The sequence below is a fragment of the Ailuropoda melanoleuca genome, chromosome 6, assembly GCF_002007445.2.
Source record: "Ailuropoda melanoleuca isolate Jingjing chromosome 6, ASM200744v2, whole genome shotgun sequence".
Classification (NCBI taxonomy): Eukaryota; Metazoa; Chordata; class Mammalia; order Carnivora; family Ursidae; genus Ailuropoda; species Ailuropoda melanoleuca.
In genome coordinates, this window is record NC_048223.1 from 85,862,547 (window position 1) to 85,883,402 (window position 20,856).

Here is a 20,856-nt window from a genome sequence, read left to right on the forward strand (position 1 = left end):
ATTTCATTTTCTGCTTGTTCATTGGACTATAAAGGTACAACTACTTTTTTGTATATGTACTGTGCTTTGTGTATTGATATTGTATCCAGTGCCTTTGCTAAATTTATTTATTAATTTTAATGGTTTGTCTATAGATTTTCATGTATTTTCTATCACATATATCATAGCCTATGTAGTAGCATGTAAAGACTTTTGCATCTTCCTTTTCAATCCTTAACTCTTTCATTTATTGTTCTTGCTTAATTGCACTGTTAGTATGTCTTGTATAATGTTGAATAGAGTTGTGACAGCAAGTATTCTTGCTTCATTTCCAACTTCAGAGGGAAAGCTTTTAGGATTTCACTAAGTGAAATGTTGGTTGTAGGTTTTTTGTACCTATCACAGATTTAAAAGATTCCCCTCTAACTCTAGTTTGCTCTGACTTTTTATTATGAGTGGGTGTTGAATTTATCAAATGACTTATCTTTATGTGTTAAATTAGGGGGCACCTGGATGGCTCAGTCGGTTAAGCTTCTGCCTCAGGCTCAGTTGTAATCCCAGGGTCCTGAGATGGAGCCCTGCATCGGCAGGGAGTCTGCTTCTCCCTCTCCCTCTGCCCCTCTCCCCTGCTCATGCTCTCTCTCTCTCTCAAATAAATAAGTAAAATCTTTTAAAAAATTATGTGGTTTTTTTCCCTCCCCTATTCTGTTTATGTAGTAAATGAAATTGATTTTTTAATGTCCAATTTTCTTCCACTCCTGGAATAAACACATCTTGGTTATGATGTATTATTATTTTTATATATTGCTAGATCTGTGTAATTTTTGATTCCATATATATAAGAGAGATTAACTTTGATTTTCTTTTCTTATAATGACCTCATCAGATTTTGGATTCAAGGATTATACGTGCTTCATAGAAGATGTAGGGAAGTGTTTGCTATTTGCTGTTTTCTGGAAGAGTTTGGGCATGACTGACATTCTTTCTCCTTTAAATGTTTAGAAGAACTTACCAGTGCAGCTCTCACGGCCTGAAGTTTTCTTTGAGGAAAGGTTTTTAGTTATGGACTTAATTTATTTAAAAATGCATAGTATAACTCAAATTTTCTGTTTTGTTGTGTCTTTAAAAAAGTGTATCCTTTTCATCTACATATTTAAATATATTGGCAAAAGGGTTTTTATTATTATTTCCACTTATTTTCTTTTTAATGCCCATCAGATGTGCAGGCATATCCCCTTTTTAATTCCTGATATCAATTTATTGTGCCTTCTTTTCCCAGCATCATGTTTAGTCTCCCCAGGGCTTTACAAATTTTATTACTGCCTTCAAAGAGCAAGCTTTGTTTTAAGCTTTCTTGAATTTTTTCTCTGTTCCTCTTTTGTTTCCCTTTTATTATTTTCGGCTCTGTCATTTTCTTCCACATTCTTGGAGCTTAATTTGCTCTTCCTTCTTTAGCTTCTTAAGGTGGATGTTTAGATTCTTATCTTTTGGTATTTTATCTTCTCTCATGTGTACATTTAATGGTAAACATTTCTACTATTCATAGTTTTCACTGAATTGCAATGCATCGTGATATGCCATGTTCTCACTGCCATTCAGCTCCAAATATTTTCTAATTTCCACTGTAACTTTTTCTTTCACTTACATGCTATTTAGAAGCATACTGCTGAATTCCTAAATATTTGCAAAATTTTCTAGTTATTTTTTTTTGTTACTGAGTTCTAACTTAACTCTCATTACAGTCAAGGAATATACCCTGAGGTTTTAATCTCTTAAAATTTGTTGACACTTGCTTTATGAACAGTATATGGTTGATATTGGTAAATTTTCTACGTGCACTTGAAAATAATGGTATATTTTGCAATTTGTGATACAATGTTTCATATGTCAATTAGGTAAAGTGTGCTAAATTAGGTTGAGTATTCTCTATTTCTAAATTTTTGTCTACTTATTCCTTTGGTTATGGAGAGACGTGTGTCAAAAATTTTCACACTAAAATCATGGATTCATTTTTTTTCCTTTTAGTTTTGTCTATTAGTGAATTGTGTATTTTAATGCCATGCCATTAGCTGCATACAATTTTAGAGTTTTTCCAATATTACTGACAATTGATTGTTTTGTCATTATGAGATATCCCACATTATCACTTAAAATATATTGGCCCTGAAGTTTATTTTTTTCTGGCATTACCATACCAGCTTTCTTTTAGTTAGTGTTTGTATGGTACATTTTTTCCCCTTTTCCTTTCGTCCTTTCTATATGCATATTGTTTGGGAATATCTCTTGTAAGAAACAATAATAGTTGAGTTTTAATTCATATGATAATCTTGATCATTTAATGGGAATATTTAATTTATTTTAATGTAATTGCAATATATTTAGATTTAAATCTATTACCTTAACGGCATTTTTCTATTGATTCCAGAAATTCTATGTTCCTTTCCTTTCTTGCTTTATTTCTTCCAGTTTTTATTTATTTCCTTCTTTTTCTATTATTTTAATAGCTTTATATTCTTCTACAGCTTTTTAAATGGTTACTGGAGACAGTGCAGTAGGCATACTTAATCTACGGAAGTCTAAGAAATTATCTTTCACACTCTAGTTAGTCAAGGCCTTTAGAGTAATTAACCCTACTGTACCTTTAGCCTTCTGTACTATTTTCTTTTAAAGATGTATTTATTTTAAAGACAGGGAGGGAGAGAGCGAGTGAGCATGAGCAGAGGGAGGGGTAGAGAGAAAGAAAGATCATGACCCTAGCTGAAATCAGAAGTCGATACTCAAGAGAATGAGGCACCCAGGCGCCCTGTACTATTTTCTTTATGTGTCTTAATTGCACGTATTTTTTTGCATGTTTATTTTTAAACCCCACATGATGTCGTTATTATTGTTTTATACAGTCAGTATTCATTGAGATCTGTCTGTCTTTCTGCATGTGTGCAATTCTCTTCCTTTGTTTTTGGAAATCCATGCTTCCGTTTAGAATTATTTTTCTTCTGCCTGAAGAATTTCCTTTAGTGTTTCATCTACTGCAGCTTTGTTCAGTTTTTGATTATCTGAAAAAGACGTATTTTGTCTTTATTTTGAAGGATATAAAGGATTTTTATTCTGGTGCAAAATTCTTAGTTGTCAGTTATTTTGCTTTAGCACTTGCATATATCATTTCAGACATTCTTCTCTTGTTCCCATTGGGGAGCAGCAATCATTTTTCCCCTTGATAATCAGGTCAGGCTGTGTAGTTGGTTCCCCTTACTGCATGCTGCTTTAATGGCACATGGAGCTCAAAATTGCCATGTGGGAATTTCGACTTCCAGCTGTCTCTGGTAGAATAATTTCTCCCTTTGTAACTATGAGCTTGAAACCATGAAGGCTCCACATTGTGTCATATTTAGACTCATACCCCTGAGTTATGCTGGGATCTGGTCCTAGTAATGGGTGTTCAAGACGAGAAGGAGTGGCAGAGAGTAGATCTTAAGGAGAATGAGACTCCTCTTGCAATTAGAATCCTCTTGATCCCAAGTAAGTTCGAGGGTCTTTAAGGAAGGTAGGATATGCCTGGTCACTGAGGGAGGAGGGGAGACTTCTTTTGGCAAAGGGTGACTCCCAAGGATTAGGGCATTCCACGTGTTTAGATGTAGCTAAGTCCACGATGACCCCATTCTCAGGGTGCATCACCACTAATACCTGACTTTCCCTTAAGAGACCTGGTAGGGATGTGAATTTAACTCATGTTGTGATTCTGGTTCTTCAAGCTACGGATGCTCTGAATCAGGAAGCTGCAGAAGACTATTGCTTACCTCACAACAGTTATACAGCCTTAAGGTGGATGAAATGGAAAGTTATTTGCAAGTCTGAGGAGAGGAGAGTCAAAGACAATAACAAAAAACAAATGGTAGGGTTAAAGCATGTGGCAACATTTATGCTGACAATGGCTAACACCTTTTTAAAAAAAAATACAGTACTTCCATATATTGTTAAATGTAGTAGGCAGACTCATGGCTCCCAAAGATACTCATGCTGTAATCCCTTGAACCTGTGAATAGGTTGGTTTATGTGGCAAAAGGGCTTTGCAGATGTGATTAATGGACGTTGAGTTGGAGGTATATGCCTGGATCATCCAGATGGGCTCAATCTGGTGAATCCTGAAAAGCAAAGAACCTTTCCCGGCTACAAAGAACCAGGGAGAAGGCAGTGTGAGAAGGACTTGATTTGTCATTGGTGGCTTTGAAGATGTAGAAAAGGGCCAGAAGCCAAAAAATGTGGGTTGCCTCTAGAAGTTGGAAAAGGCAAAGAAACAGATTCTCTTCTAGAACCTCCAGATAGGAACACAATGTGATCACCACCTTGATTTTAGCTCAACAAGACCCATTTCTCACTTCTGACCTCTCTAACTGTAAGATAATGAGCTTGTGTTGTATAAGCTACCAAGTTTGTGGTAATTTGTTATGGTGGCAATAGAAAACTGTACAGTAAGAAAAAGACAAATAACTCAACAAAAAAAACAGGCACAGGATATGAATAGACAATTCACAGAATTATGCAGTTAACATTTGAAGAGATGCTTAATCTTACTAATGAAGCAGATAAAGGTAAATGAAAATGAAGTGCCATTCTTAATCCCATTGGCAAATGTCAAAACAAGTGATGACACACCTTAACAGTGAGCAATAAATACTTTCAGGTATTGCTGGTGGGACTGTGAATTCCTGTAACTTTTGGGGAAGTAATACAATGATATCTAGTAATATAAATAATACACAAATCCTTTGACTTAGGAAAACCAATTTTGGCTACCTTTGTTACAGAAATTGTAGGGTTATTTATTTTTCTGTAAATGTACAAGAAAATTTATTGTGGTGTCAAAAAGCTGGAACTAATCTGAAGGCTCATCTTGGGGAATGGTTAAATAAATTTTGAAAAAATTCATAAGATGAAATATTATGCATAAGGTAAAATTAACTATATCTCTATGCAGAAGTCAAGAAAGCAGTCCATTGTATACTTTTGACTAAAAGAGCAGGTTGCAATATCATGCCCATAGTATGGATCCTTCGAGATTAAAAATAATACAACCAAGCGTTGGTGTACATACCTTTATAGACATTTTTGTTTGTGTAGAGACAGGTGTGGAAAGAAACACACCAAGCAATTAACATTGGTTATCTATACCTATGGCACTGGAAGTGACAGGGCATGTGGGAGAGCAAGAGAATTAACTTTTTCTTTACACAACTCTATTGCTTAACTTTTTACTACGATCATCTAGAGCTTCTACAAAATTAAATATTTTTTAAAATATTTTATTTATTTATTTGAGAGAGCAGGACAGAGACAGCTAGAGAGAGCATGAGTGGGGAGGAGAGGGAGAAGCAGACTCCCCGCTGAGAGGGAGCCCGATGTGGGGCTCGATCCCAGGATCCTGGGGTCATGGCCTGATCCGAAGGCAGACGCTTAACCGACTGAGCCCCCCAGGGACCCCAAATTAAATATTTTTAAAAAAGATTTTTATTTATTTGACAGAGATAGAGACAGCTAGCGAGAGAGGGAACACAAGCAGGGGGAGTGGGAGAGGAAAAAGCAGGCTCATAGAGGAGGAGCCTGATGTGGGGCTCGATCCCATAGCGCCGGGATCACGCCGAGCCGAAGGCAGACGCTTAACCGCTGTGCCACCCAGGCGCCCCCCCAAATTAAATATTTCTAATACGATATTTAACAAAGGGAAGAAATCTTGAATTATTGAACTTACACGTTTGTCTGTTAGCTGGTAAATGACCCTCTCAGCTGGGACTTGTGGCCCACCTGCAAACAGTCTCCTTCTGACCACAGCGCACCTTCTTTGTCCACACAGCAGCATGCCTTTGTGCAAGTACTTGAGCATTCTGTGCCTCTTTTATAAAAATAAGGGGAAGGTGGGGAAAAATGAAAGTACAGATAAAAAGTGTAGGTTTCATAAGTTTAAAACAGTAGCATCAAAGACCAAAATCATTAGGCATACCAAAAGTAATACATCTCTTACCTGAATCAGATACTCACTGGACTTGAACCTGCCAGACTATGAGCTTGGCTGTGAGGGAGAAGAACAAATTTAAGGAACAGAGGCAAAGGTGCTGTGTCTTTGAGATAAGTCCCTGGGAATTACCTAATATATTTATTTTTCCTCTCCAAGATGGAACTACCCCTAACCTCACTTAAAATGCATAGGTCTATTGAAGGTTTTTCTCACATGAGTATTTTTCAGGTGTTTTGTGTGTACAATAATAATTTGAAATATTATTCTTACTGGTTTCCCTTGCCATTTCTTTGTACACATTGCCTGATCCCCACCTCTAGTCAATCAAGACACTCACATGGTCTTCAGGATGAATAAGATAAATAGGAAGAACAGCAGCAAGAAACAGTCAGATTTCAACTGCATCATTCCCCCAAACAGGCCTTTAAGGTTCAAAAGAGCAAGCCCAAGTGAAGATACAGAATTTGTACCACAATGCTAAGACGGGAAAGAAAATAGAGGAACGTAGAGGCTGCTTCTCTCATGGCACATGGGAGCTGAGAGAAGGGTAGCCTGGGCTGGAGAAGAGGGGATTGGGAGGGGGTCTTCACAGGGGTCTGTGTGTGACCTGACAGGGAGCTATGACAGCTGTCGGTCTTTGCTTTCAACAGTAATGAGTATGTGCACCACCACCCATTTTAAAAACACAAACATCTTTATTTGTCAAGACACAAATCTGAGGTGCTCAGTAAGATTATTGATTCTTTAATATTATTTGCATTTTTTTCGCTTCACTCCACCATAAGCATTAGTGACCTGGTGACTCCTTTGCCCACCTGTCACTCATCTTCTCACACTGCTGATGGAGGGGGAGTGACGAAGCCAGCCACCCCCCTGGCTATTACCCTCATACATTGCTGGTAAGAATGTAAAATGGTGCAGTCACTTTGGAAAGCAGTTTGGAAGTTCCTCAAAAAGTTAAGCATGGAGTTACCATATGATCCACTATTCCACTCCTATGCCTATACTCAAGAGAAATGAAAACATAGGCCCACACNAATGCTTGAAAAGCAAGTATTCAATAAATGTTATTTTTCTCCTTCCTCCCTGTGCACATTTTCTTCATTAGACTTCCTACAGTTAATGTTTTGTGTCCTTTTAGTTGTCCGTGCTTTAAGTCATGGTCAAGGGGCTTGCTCTCCACTGACAATGTCCAGCGCCCTATCCCCCTTCAGTTGGGGAAGCGATTCATGGAGAGCCAGGATTGCTGTTGCAGTGTGAATAGAAATGATGGGTGGCTTCTGAAGACTCCATTTTCAGAAGTGCATGTGTATACATTTTCACGTCTCCGTTCAGGCAAACTCATCAGAGATACATTCCTCAAAGCTTGGGCAGCTGCAAGGATCGCCCTTCTTTCTAGTCTTTCAGGACCCACCCAAGTGGGCTGCAAGGCTGCTGCAGTCCACCTCTGCGACGGGCAGAGCCTGGCAAATCAGCTGTTGTTTCCCCTCCTTGCTCTGTTCCTCCTCTTCTCTTTTCTCCTTCTCCTGATCGCCTTTTGGGCAGGGTTCACTACAGAGAAGAGTGGCCCCCACGTGTACTCCACAGGGCAGACATTCTGTACAGGGGCTGTGTGGAGTGCTAATCTTTCGTGTGGCCAATCAGCATTAATCTGCTACTTCCTAACCAGTGTCCAGAAGGTCTGTGCCAACTCTCTAAGTAGAGGTGTTCAATCATCTAAAACAGAGCCAGATGAAAGAGCTATAAGAAAAAGTTCTCGGGACGCCTAGGTGGCAGAGTCCGTTAAGCGTCTGACTCTTGATTGTGGCTCAGGTCATGATCTCAGGGTCATGAGATTGAGCCCAGCCTCAGGCTCTGTGCTCAGCCAGAATCTGCTGGAGATTTTCTCCCTCTTTCTCCCCCATTCTCTCTCTCTCTCTCTGTGTCCCTCAAATAAATGAGTAAAATCTTAAAAGAAAAAAAAAAAAAAGAACACAAAAAGTTCTCTTACGGGTCAACCCTGACCAAGGAAGAGAAAATCCAAAGCTGGTGTGTTGGAACACTTTTTCTTCCTTGAGTGCACTGATCAGAAATGAGAAATGCAAGAATTCCAGCTCTGCAATGGGGGGGGGGCAACGGAAGCTACAGGTTCAGCCAGGAAGGGTGGAATCCACTTACTGGCCCCCCAGGGGCACCGAGGTAGATGCGGACAGTGAAAGTAGAAGTGTGGCAGCTACGAGGGGCACCATGGGATGCTTAGCACTGAGGGGCAGGATCTTGACCGATAGCTTTTGGGGATTTTATACCCAGAGCCAAAATCAGAGACCACATTTCATGGTTTTAGTTTTCTAGCCTGGCTTGTGGAATGGACACTGTCTGGCCTTATTGGGTGCTTCCTTGAGGATGCCTCCCACCCATGCCTCTGGTGGTTTACAGTCATGCACACACACGCACACACACATGCACATACACACATGTTGATCAGAAGTCTGCTGAATACCAGAGGAGACCATCTGCACATCTCCAGGGGTCTCTCCCTCCACCTCTGTCCTCATCGGCCCTCTGTCCTGTGAACTGCAGGCACCTTGGTCTTCCTTGGCTCTCACTGCTGTCTCCTCAACTCTGAGGAACTGGTGGGCTCTGCCTGGGCTTTGCCTTGAAGCTCTCTCAAGGCAACAAACTCACCGTGTTGGTTTCCCATCTTTTAGGGACCACAGTCCTTCACAACCAGATATCCAACATCTTGAAAGCCATTGTCTCATACATTTTATTTGCTTCTTTTTGGTTGTTTCAGACAGGATAGTAAATCTAGTTCACTACTCCACCTTGTTCAGAAGGAGAAGAAACCAAGTTTGAATTTGAACAAAGTCTACCCCCAGTGCACACCGCAGCCACACCTCAGCCATTCTGTTCCTCAAGACACTGTCCATATAGACTACTTTCAGAGCTAATACCTGTTCAGCAAATCCCAAGTGACATGTCACCTCCCCAAGATCTTCCTGGCCCCTGAGTTTGAGTTTGGCCTCCTCCTGCTGTGCCACCAGAGCTCGCCCTGGCCCCTGCGGGCTGCTCACTGACAAGAATCTCTCCCAGCCTGAGCTCCTGGGCTTACCACCTCCCCTCATGCTTAGCAAAGACTGGTCCAATGGATAGATGAATGAAACATAGCTCCTTGGTCAGGCGAGCCCTGTATAGACTGGGCAGGAGACATTTGGAAAGGAAATGAGCTGTTTCAAGCCTGACCTAGTAATCCTGGAAGAAATTCCCTCTAGGATACAGTCTGTAGGCTGGTTGACCAAGTTTGGGTAGCTATACCTGTGAAAACAGAGGGGCATTTTATAGAGAAGAATTTGCCTTTCTTTCTGGCTGTCGTGTTTTCCAATGGTAAGGCAGTGAGGCCAGAGTTGTGGCACATGAAAATGATCTGCTTTTTGGCCCCTTCTCCGTGGGGGACAGGGAAGTAGGATCAGGCTTGAGAATGTTTGGCATGATTCCCAATGTCCAGGAAAATATTGGGAAATACATCACTGACAATGAAAAAGCCAGGCTCTGGTGGGGTGGAGGTGGGGGAAGAGGGCCTATGCAGAATGGTATGAATTGGGAAAATAAAGGAGAGAAAGATGAGAATGGTTTGTTTTTAGGCAGGGGCAGTGTAATCTCTTCTATTTGTGACATAGAGGAAAGAGTGTGACTTTTGTGTCAGACACACCTGGGTATAAAGTGAAGAACATTTGAACTAATTGCTTCACCTCTTGGAGGCTTGGTTTTGCTATCTGTCGAATGGGTTGCCTACATAAGAGAGACAATGATGGAAAGCACCAAGCTCGACACCATATAAGTTCTCTTCCTCTTCCCACCTCTGTCATCTTCTTCTCGTTCACAGAAGATAGGGGAAGAAGGCACCAGATGTATATAGTTTCAGTTCCTTAAGGAGATGATGACATGGGAGGGAATTCTCTCTACCAGCCCAACTGGAGCCTTGGGGAGTGGAAGAGTGAGTCAATGCTTCCCTGTAACTGGCTGTCTGCATACCATAGAGGGTTACACACCCAGAGGGGTAAGAACATGAGCAGTTTCATTTTTCCCCAGTCACTTCTATTGTCCATACCCTGCTGAATCTCTTTCTCCTCCTTAACAACATCTTGGTCAGATCTGTAACTTTCAGATCTCTTTTGGGTATTAAAATTTAATCCAAATTTATACCTTCAATCTCAACCTTGATTTAAATCTCATCTTTTCGAAATAGAGAAGATGTTGGTAGTGGGGGCCCTAATCACTAATTCCTAGGGAACAGGAAAAATGTCACTCAGCAGTGTGTTTGGGTCCTTTGTGGTGGAAGGGCAGGGATGGGCTCTTACGGGGCTCTTAGAGGGACTGCACTTTTCTTGTCACCTTCATCTGCAATTGACTGCCCAGGAGGGAGGGGCAGGATCTGTCAGGTGTGGTTGTGAGTGGGGAGAGAGCACTGTCTCTTACTCTCATGCTTTATCCCTAGGCACATGGCTCTCCATCTAGGAATTGGGCAACATCACTTAAGACTTATTGAAATCATCTCTACCCCTTGCTCTATCTAGACAGTTTGGTTGTCCTATTTCCTGGGTCGCATCAAGAAATATGCTTACCAAGTGGAGAGGTGTCTGCTTCATAGATCCACCACCCCTTTTTTTTATCTCCTGGTGATTGTGGGGGATCTGGTGAAGGTTCCTGGGAGGCCATTGTGTCCTCTTTTCTCCACTTCCAAGCACCCACACTCCTTTCTGAACTAAAATCACTCATCCTGGCTCTACAGGGGCTCCTGTCATTATCCTTTGTAGTCTGATCCATTCATCAGGTCTGAAATAGTGTCCATTTGTCTGACAACCTCTCTAGGCAGGCCAAGCCCACACAGGTCAGGGCAGATGCCTGGCCTCTGGGTCCAAAGTGAGTACAGCAGTAGTGTGGTATGTGGAAATAAGGAGGGTTATCCAAGGGCACAGTGCCAAAGGCACCATTATCCAAGGGCAGGGAAGAGAGTGCAGTTCTGGGTAAGGCAGTAGGGAGACTCCAAGGGTGTTGGAAAAGGCAAGAAAGCTCAAGAAAATAAAAAGGTACTTTTCTGGTTCCATGCTCCAAGCTGTCTGTGAGACAAGCTGGTGGGGTTGGCTTCCTCCTGCTTCCAGGGAAGGCTGTTTCCCACTAGACATGTGGCAAGGGATCTTTTCTGCTCCTGCGGGGGGTCCCATACCTGTGGGTTGGTCCCCAGCCTTGGCTGAGTTCCTGTTTCCCCTTGGACCTACTCACAGATGCCTGCCCTGCCCAGATATGATGACTTCTCTCTAGGTCACTGCTCATTACACTTATTTTTATCCTCACTGTCTACACCAGACATAAAACAATCTAATTTTTGTATCCGGAACTGAACATGCTCAGGAGCCCTTATTTCCTTTGAATAGGACCACCCCCACTCACCACCTACCAGCCAACCAACTTTAATGTTGGTAATGCAGTCTCTTCTGGTTTATGATACTGTAAATATGGTTAAATATTCAGCCAAACTCAGAACTGACCTGTTCCCCTCCTCTTATCTTCCCTTCTGTGGTCAAACAAGTTTTCAGTGCATGTTTCTGTGTTGTTCTGGCTTTAGTGGAAAGCTACAAGTCAGGGCTCAGGCAAACACCAAAAAGGCAGGGTGAAACAAGACACCACACAGAGCTGTGGATGTTAGCTGAGCCCTTTTCGACTTGGCAATGGGCATTGCTGCCACCAGATTGTTGGACTTCATCCCACCTCAGTCACCATGGAAACCAGCTACCTGACCCTGAACCCTTGCATCACTCAAGAACCAAGACCTGGTAGTCCTAACACCTGATTGGTCACACTTGGGCCACGGGTCCACTCTAAGGGCCAGAAGGTGGGGAAAGGGAGTACTCGCCCCTTTCTCTTCCACCCCATGGCTTCAGAGGTAGAGCTGCCTCTCTTCTGTCTTGGGATTCCCCTAAATAGGAAAGATGTTTAGATTCTGGGTAGCCAAAATAAGAAATATTTCCTGGAGCCAGAAAGGGCCTGAGCTAGCCTTTGCCCTTTGCCTAGTCTCTCTCAGCTCCCACAGAACCTAGAGAAAATCAACAACAATTTCTGCACCCCTTGGAGAGGGATGCAGATAGAGGCTGGGGATTCTGAGACCACGTGCCTGCCAGAGGTCACTGGGGAATGGGACATTGTCCTATCAGAAAATAAGGAGTGGGCTGGGGATGCGGGTGGGCGTGATTGAGTCTCAGAGGGTTAGCAGGACAAGAATGATGGCCTCAACTGCAGAAGAGGGTGGGCCAGCTTCATGAAGCCAGCACAGACCAGCTCCAGATAATCAGCCATGGCATCTTCAAGGGCAGAGATCTCCTAGCTGACCTCTCGGCTGAGGCTTGCATGCCACTTATCCCTTCTGTCCATTCTATGGGTTCTCGAATACTCTGCTAATCGATGTCTTTCCTGATTTTTTGTTTGAAACCAAGAATCCTGATACATGTGTTGACCAAAGCTCTTGTGCCACCAGCCTCTGTTCTCCTGGGGTCCCATGTGGCTGCAGAGCATCTAGATGATAGTATTCCAGAATTTCAGGCAGAAAGGGGAGCAGCCTCCTGCCCTCTGCTTTTAGGTTCCCCCTCAATATAACTCAGCCTTTCAACTCCCTTCAAAATAACACACATAATGTCCCATTCTTTTTTAAAAAGATTTTATTTATTTTTTATTGTTTAAGTATAGTTGACATGTACTTTATATTAGTTTCAGGTGTACAACGTAGCAATGTGATATTTATATACGTTATGAAATGCTCGCCACATAAGTGTAGTTACCAGCCTTCACCATACAAAGTTATTACCATATTACAGACTATATTCTCTATGCTGTACTTTATATCCCCATGACTTATTTATTTTATAACTGGAAGTTTATACCTCTTAATCCCCTTCACCTGTTTTGCCCTTCCTCCCATCCCTCTCCCTTCTGACAACAACCTCTGGCAAACCTGTTTGTTTTATTCTTGAGATTTCGTGTATAAGTGAAATAGTGCTATTTGTCTTTCTCTGTCTGATTTATTTCACTTAACGTAATACCTTCTAGGTCCATCCATGTTGATGCAAATGGCAAGATTTCGTTGATATGTATATATATAGATATATATATATATATCTATATATATCTCACATCTTCTTTTTCCATTCATCTATTGATGGACACTGAGGTTGCTTCCACACCTTGGCTATTGTAAATAAATAATGCTGCAATAAACATAGGGTGCATATGTCTTTCTGAATTAGTGTTTTCATTTTCTTTGGGTAAATACCCAGCAGTGGATTACTGGATCATATGGTATTTCTATTTTTAACTTTTTGAGGAAACTCCATACTGTTTTCCACAGTGGCTGCACCAGTTTGCATTCCCACCAACAGGGCACTAGGGTTCCCCTTTCTTCACATCCTCATCAACACCTGTTATTTCTTGTGGTTTTGATTCAACTTTCTGCTGCATTTGCAGAGCTCTGGTGGTTCCTGATTTTCCAAGTCAAATATATCCTTTGAAATTCAAAGGGAAACCATTCCCTTTTAAGCACCAGCTCTTGGAATGGGGCTCAAAGGTGAGAATTTACCTTACCTCTTTGTTCTGGTCTAAATCTGACCTCCCTCCCCCAGGGCAGTGCTGCAGAAAAAGCCAAGGTTCCCAGAAAGGAGGGAGAGGGTCATTGGGCATGTAGCCTTTTAATATCTGAAGATATTATACTATTACATTTTACTTTTTGTTAGGTCACATTTTTATTAATTATCTCTGGAGGGCTTATTAAATTTTGAAGATTATGGTATGAAATTATTAAAGATGACTTTATAAATGGTAATGCATTTTCTAGTCAGATATTAAACTCAATCAAAGACACTCAGTTCCAGATGGAGATGCGTTTGTGGGAAAGTCAGCTAGAGATCCTGCTTGCCTCTGGGGAGCAAACGTGCTGGGGCCCAGTATTCCTACTCCTCCCAGCCCTTCCCTGCAACCCCCAAACCAGAAAGCTCATGGCTGCCGCTGTCCATCGATGGCACCCTAGTCACTCAGTGTCCCTCCTCTCCCCTGCCCCGGGGCCAACCCCTGGGATTTGCTGGAGTGGATTCAGCCAACACAGTGAAGCCATAATGAGGAAAAGCAGAGCCGCTGCGGAGGAGACGGAGGGCTAAGGGTGAGCAGCTGGTGCTGATCGACCAGATGACCCTTAGAGGAAGTTTCCAGGCTGCCTCCTGTGCCCGCAAGCCACTAGTAGCTGAGGCCAGAATGATGTCTGAGGGGAGGTAAGAAGCTTTTGGTGTCCTTCTAGATCTCCTATTGAGGGAGATTTTCGGGTATCTAAGGGCAATCAGGAGCTTGCATCCTAAACAATGTGAGCTGGCTGAGGCCTTGGTGACCTGGGATGACATGGCCGCGGAAGGCCCTGGAACCGGGGATGGAGTGGGCAGAATTGGGCAGTGAGCTGGGGAGACACTCAGGAAGCAGAAGGCGTGAGGTTTCTAGCAACAGTGTCCAAAGAGCTGGTACTTCCTGTGGGTAGTGATCCCAGCCCTGCTTTCTCCCCGGCCTGGCTGGAGGGCCCAGAGATAGGTTCCCAGGGCTGTGATCTCTGTGGGGTTTGTGACAATGGAGCAGAGAAGAGGCACTGTGATGGCTGGCTTGACTTCCAAGGAACAAGGTCAGAACTGGCAAGGAAAATTGGGCAGGTGGAGAGGGTGTCAGGCCCCATCTAGCACCTGGCATTTGGGATAGGACCCTGCTCGGCAAGGAACAGGACACAGGAAATGAAAGAGGCACATGTGTCAGGGTCCGGCCAACCTCCTGCTCCCCTGAGGAGCGTGTGCAGCAGGCCAGCCCAGGGGCTCCCCTCTTCACACATAGGAAGAGGAGTCACTGGACAGATGGAATCAAACGTCAAACCCCTCCCCCCTCCCCCATCCTTGGTGCCTTCAGAAGATGGATGCCCCAAGGACTGTCCTTGGAAAGATCCAAGCAGGAGCTTCCTGTCTTGTCCTGTGTTCATTAAGAATGGTTAAAAGTAATAGAAAGCCACTTGTACCCTTTAAAGGAAAAGGGGGGAGATATTTAAGAAAAGCCTCCCCCAAAGGCCACTGGGGCTGTCAACCCAGGTGACCGTGGCTAGGAAAAGGGGTGGACGTATCCTGCAAGACTAAACACTTGCTCCTAGGATTTAACCTGAGAAAGGCCGTTGTCTCTCAAAAGAGATGGACTGGCCTTTGACTGGCAAGTATAACCCCCCACTCTTCCTCCCCGACTCCCACCTCTGCAGACTTGGAAAACCAGGGAGAGCTGCTTCAGTAGTGGGGAGAAGACTTCAAGGAAGATGAGGAGAGAGATGAAAAATAAGAAAGCTATTTTGTTTTCAGATCTGAGTGGTGGGACATCATTTTTGACCCTGATACATAAGCAAAAGGAAATTGTTGTTTTTAAATAAGTCTGAGCTTAGGAAGGGAGGGGGACCCTGAGCTGAAAAGCCCATGAGAAGAAACTCTCTCCTCTGCCTCGTTTACCCGTCATCTTTATTTTTATTTTGTAGTTGGTCTTTATTTGCTTTTTGGCCCATAGGATATAAAATACTGGTCAACCATAGTTCCAGTTTACTTCTTCTTCATGAAAAGCCCAGACTGTCTTTCTCCTAATTGTGAATTTTCAGAGACAGAATGTCATCAGCTTGGCTTAAACTCAGAATCCGTACCAGATGCAACCAGCCATGAACTCAACGCAGTGTTCCACTGAAGAGTGTGCTAGGGAGGTGGGTGCTGACTTTCGTGGACATTGTCTGTTCTGATTGGTTGGTCTCATATCATACCAGTAGTTCAATGTTTCAGCTGTCACCCTGGTGTAACTCTGAGTGTGTGTGTATGTGTGCACGCATGTGCACACGCATGTGTCATGGTTTACTCTGCACACACATGGCTACCTGGGATTCACCTCTATGGGAGAGCGGCAGTTCATGGGATTATGGTGAGCTGAGACTTGAGGTTTTCTGAACGTTGGAGCCATGAGAGCCAGGGAGACACCTTGGCCAATTCCAGGATTACATGGGAGACTGATGGGCTAAGGAGGGAGAGTGTAGTGTTGATACAGGACATCTCAGCCACCTTTCCTCTTGGCAGCCAGTGGTTCCCATCACAGGTTCCTCATACTGTGTGTGGGTCCCTGCCTGCTGGTGCTGTTTCATAAAGCTCCCACCCCGGTGACCCTGTGCCTGACAAGAACTTGGCACTTGGGAGTGGCTTCAGGAGGCCTGCTGTGGTTGTCCCCACTGTGCCTGGGACAGCCTCCCCTCTCCCACCCTAGTCTCCAGGCAGATGGGCTGCAGAAGTGCCTTCCCCTAGTTTCCACCTGGGCAGGTGGAAGGACCAAAGGCTGGGGTTCCAGAGGCTTGGATTTTAACTGTGACGCTAAGCCTTAAAGATGTGCGGTCTGGAGAGCGTCACCAAGACCTGTGAAGCCTCAGGTTTTCGATCTGTACAGAAGGTTCAACAATATTCTCCTCACACCATGATTGTGAGAAGCAAATGGAATGGCCCTTTAAGCGCTTTTGTTTCTGTCTGTCATGTACTAAGAGCCTTTGAATCTGTGCTAGTTTTCTCTGCCCCACCGCGGGGAAGAGACACCTCTGTCACTTGGAATGAGAAATAGAAGAATACCATTGTGTGCTCACCCGCTCACAGTCGAGGGAAGAAGGATGTATTTTTTCCTGTCTTACCATGCCGACTTCTTATGGATAATAATGAGGCTTGCTTATGGCATTTCGGATTTGTGATTCCGAATGAGCGCGGGGGATCTTGGCCACTTTCCACTGCCCGGCTCTTGGGTTCAGGGTGGCGTGACCAGGGCCCCGTGGGTCAGCAGCTGCACTACGGGTGGGCAGAGGGCATTCCTGAAGGAAAAGCAGAAATTCGGGCCTCGGGACCAGAGGGCTAGAACCAGGTTGTTTAGAAAGCACCCAGGTCTAGCTGGAATTCAAACGCTTGAAAGGAAGCCTGAAGAATCAGCCCAGGCGGCCGCTTTGTTCTCCCCAGAGCGGCTCGCAGCTCAAAGAGCCTTTCCGTTCTGCATTATCGGCCGCCTGGAACACCAAACCCCCAGAAACCAGTTTTACTGCATCAGAAAATGATTTATTCTCTGAAGTTAATGATCTGGAACAATAGACTGGCCTTGGTCAAAAATCAATTCTTATTTGGAGAAGGGGCTGGATAAAGTCTCCTTTTCATTACCAGCCCTGCAGAGGACAATCCTAAATTACGATTGTTCAAGGACAAAGCTTCATTTGGATTGTGGTTTGGGCACATTCGCAATTTTTTCCTTTCATTAATTCGTAAAGCTTAAATCCATACTTGGTGATGACTTGTGTAACTCTCACTTAAAATAAATCAGTTCAATTTGGTTTCCACCTAGAGAAGAGTGGCCTGGCACTCTTGGATACAGTCCTGACAGGGGGGTTATTAAGCGGGTTGTTTGTTGGCTCGCGGCTGTCCAGAACAAATCGGGCCGGCTCGGAGAGCTCGCTGCAATGAGTCACTCTAGCACTTGGGAGGCACTTAGATGTCGTCCCAGGACTCACACAAACCACAATTTCCTGGGTCTTTATATGTGGCGCGAGGAGGAGGAGGGGCAGGGTGGCTCCCGTCTAACAGAGGAAAAGACGGGAGCCCAGGAGAAGGTACTAGACTGGCCAGAGCCCACGAAGACACAGCCTTTTCATTCCTGAGGCTCCATGTTCCCCCTCCAGCCCTTCTTCTGACTGGAGCAACTTTTCCCCAGAGCCAGGAGGCCCAGTAGTATTCCTGATACTGTCTGCTTTATGAGGACGCAAAGACACCTCCACCTTTTCTCCCCAGCAGAGCCCTCTAACCCCACGGACCTTCCACGGACAGACCATCCCAGCTTGGGGTCTCTGTTCCTTCTGCTCCCTGCTTGGACTGCCCCTGCTCCTTTGCTTTAACCTTGGAACAACTCTCACCTTCAGAAGGCACTGTGCTTCCCTCCTACCTGGTGGCATGAATGGTCCTCTCCTGTGCCCTCATAGCCCCCTTTGGGACCCAAAATCAGAGAGTTTGTCACAAGTCCACAGTCAGTTCTCCCTATAAGGCTCTGAGCCTCTTGAGGGCAGCTCTGACTTCTCTCTGTGTCCTCAGAGCTTGGAGTTATGCGGGGCACACTCCTGGGAGGAGCTCCATAAATGTTCCGAGAAAAGAACAAACACACTTTTTTTCCCTAAAATGCCTTCCTTGAACTTTTCTGAATTTCAAATTTCTTGTTGCTTGTGCTATTCCTTTGGCCTTAGACTGTGGGCTGTTACGTGTGGTTATAGGTGGCTTCCTTGGCCAAATATCAACCCTGTCCTTCCTGCAAGCAGCTGTGTCCTTGGAACCACAGCTCAGTGCCTAAGATGGTGCCTCTTTTCCTGAATCTCTTTGAAGAGGTGTTTACCCCATATGTGTGTATGATCCGAATGGCTCCCAGGACCATCAACAAGCAAGCACAATAAGATAACTTCAACGTTAATGACCCAAATGCTGGTGTCTGATGACTCCCATAGCAAAGGCAGGATATCAGCCTCCTAATTGTGCTTAGAGATCTTGGAGTCCCTGGGGAGTGTCAGATGTGATCTCAACCTGTCCATTCATTTTCTTCTGTTCCAGTATCCTTGTTGGGTCATTTCTGGCTATCCCTTTAGAGAGGTCCTTCACCACTGTGACCTTCCCTGACCTTTGTTAGAGCCTCATCTTTGCTCTTACTCCTGCCTTCCAGTGCTCTCCAAATGGAGCTCAGTGTTGCATATGCTTCACCCTTCCTGAATCTAAGTGGGCCCTGGGCCAGGACAAAATGGAGCCCACACTCTGTGCCACCTTTTCACCTGGGTGCCCGGCAACCCAGCCTGTGTTTGGAGCTCATGAAAACAACTGTCAGCTTTTACTTGCAGTTAGAAAAAGACATCAATTTAGTCTTCATTGTTTCATCTCTACTTTCCTCTTTTGTCTAGAAACCTGTGTGCCAGTATATGCAAAAGTCCTGGGGCGGAGGGGCACCTGGGTGGCTCAGTGGGTTAAGCATCTGACTTCTGCTCAGGTCACGATCCCTGGGTCCTGGAATCGAGCCCCGTGTTGGGCTCCCTGCCCAGCGGAGAGACTGCTTCTCCCTCTGACCCCTGCTAGTGCTCTCTCCCACTATCTCCCTCTCTCAAATAAAATTAAAAAAAAAAAAAAAGTCGTGGAGCAGAAAAGAGCCAGGAGGGGGCTGGCTTGACCAGGAGTCTTGGCTTGTGTGTGGTGAGGACCCTGGCTCTGTGTAGACGGTGCATGCCTACGGCTTTTGAGCTTCCAAAGCTGATTTCGTGGATCCTTTGAATTTGCTTATCTAAGCCCCGAAAACCCCCCCCCCCCCCCCCCGTAGATGAGATTATTAGGCACAAGGAGGTTGTGTCAGGGAATAATGCCAGTTGGAATCTGCAAGCGGAATAGGGAGGAAGGCCAAGGTTGGGTCTCACTGGAGAGGCTGAGCTGGCCAGGAGCTCAACAGCATAGGTCAGTGCTGGGGTGACTGGGTATGAAGTGAAGGATAGTTGTGTGGAGAAAGCAGAGGGGCCACCCATCTCCTGGGACCTAGCTACCTACCCTATGGGTCCATTAAGATTTCCTGTAGTCCCTACTTTACCCTCGGTAGGTTTCTTTTTGCTATCACCTTGGCCATTGTACTGTACCTTCAACACTGTCTCTGGGCTCACTTTGACCCTGGGTGTCTTCTTTACCACCACTGGGATTCCTATCATCTTTGCTGTCCTCCATTTCCAGTGGGAAGGACTCTTGCCTACCCTTTCCCTATGTCTGGACCTCTTTTCAATATTTATGTACATCATCTCATTCCTCATGAAAAGCCTGTGAAAGGTAAGAGAGTTGAAATCATCTGCCCAAGGAACACAGCTGGTGAAAGGCAGGGTGAAGACCCAGGTTGGCCTGATAGCAGAGGTTGCATGCCACACCTCCTTCTGCTTCTGCTCAGTTATCATCTACACTTTTGTTTACTGAGGCATAACCACTCTTCCCGTTGTAGTGCTCCTAGATTGAGGGATATCAGTCAGGAGAAGAGTTGGGCTGCACCCAGCAGCTATTTCCTTGTATAGGTTGATCACACCTTTGGAAAGACATCTGCAACAGGTATGGGGAGGGAGATGATAGGAGATACTAATCAGAAAAAGGAATTTAAGTACATAGAAATTTTTGGGTTAGGTAATGTGAATGGGAAATTTAATCTCACCAGATGTTTGTGTTTAGAAATATTTTGTGTGTTATGGTTTTTTAAGGGGTAGAATTAGGATGTATTGATTCAGCTCAATCAGACAAATCTATCTAGGTCAACAATATATGAAGAGAGGCACACATGAAAAAGTGGCAGAGACTACCTTTTATTTAAAAAAACCTTTCCATTCTGAAGAATTTAATACCCATATAAAGGCAGAGAGGAGAAATTCATCTCTATGTATCTACCACCTAATTTCTGTAATTATCAACAATGGCTGACCTTGTTTATTCTATTTCTGGATTCTTTTGAAGCAAATCTCTGACAAATGATACAAACTTGTAAAAATATGTATTATTACTATATCTAATAATTTAATAATAATTCCTTCAACATAAAAACCCAGCTAACATTTAAACTTTCTGAATGTTTAAGAAATGTGATTTTTTTGTCATAGACTTTTTTTTATTTTAATTTTTTTTTTATTATATTATGTTTGTCACCGTACAGTACATCCCTGGTTTCTTTTTTTAAAAAACTTTTTTTTTTTAAAGATTTTATTTATTTATTCAACAGAGAGATAGAGACAGCCAGCGAGA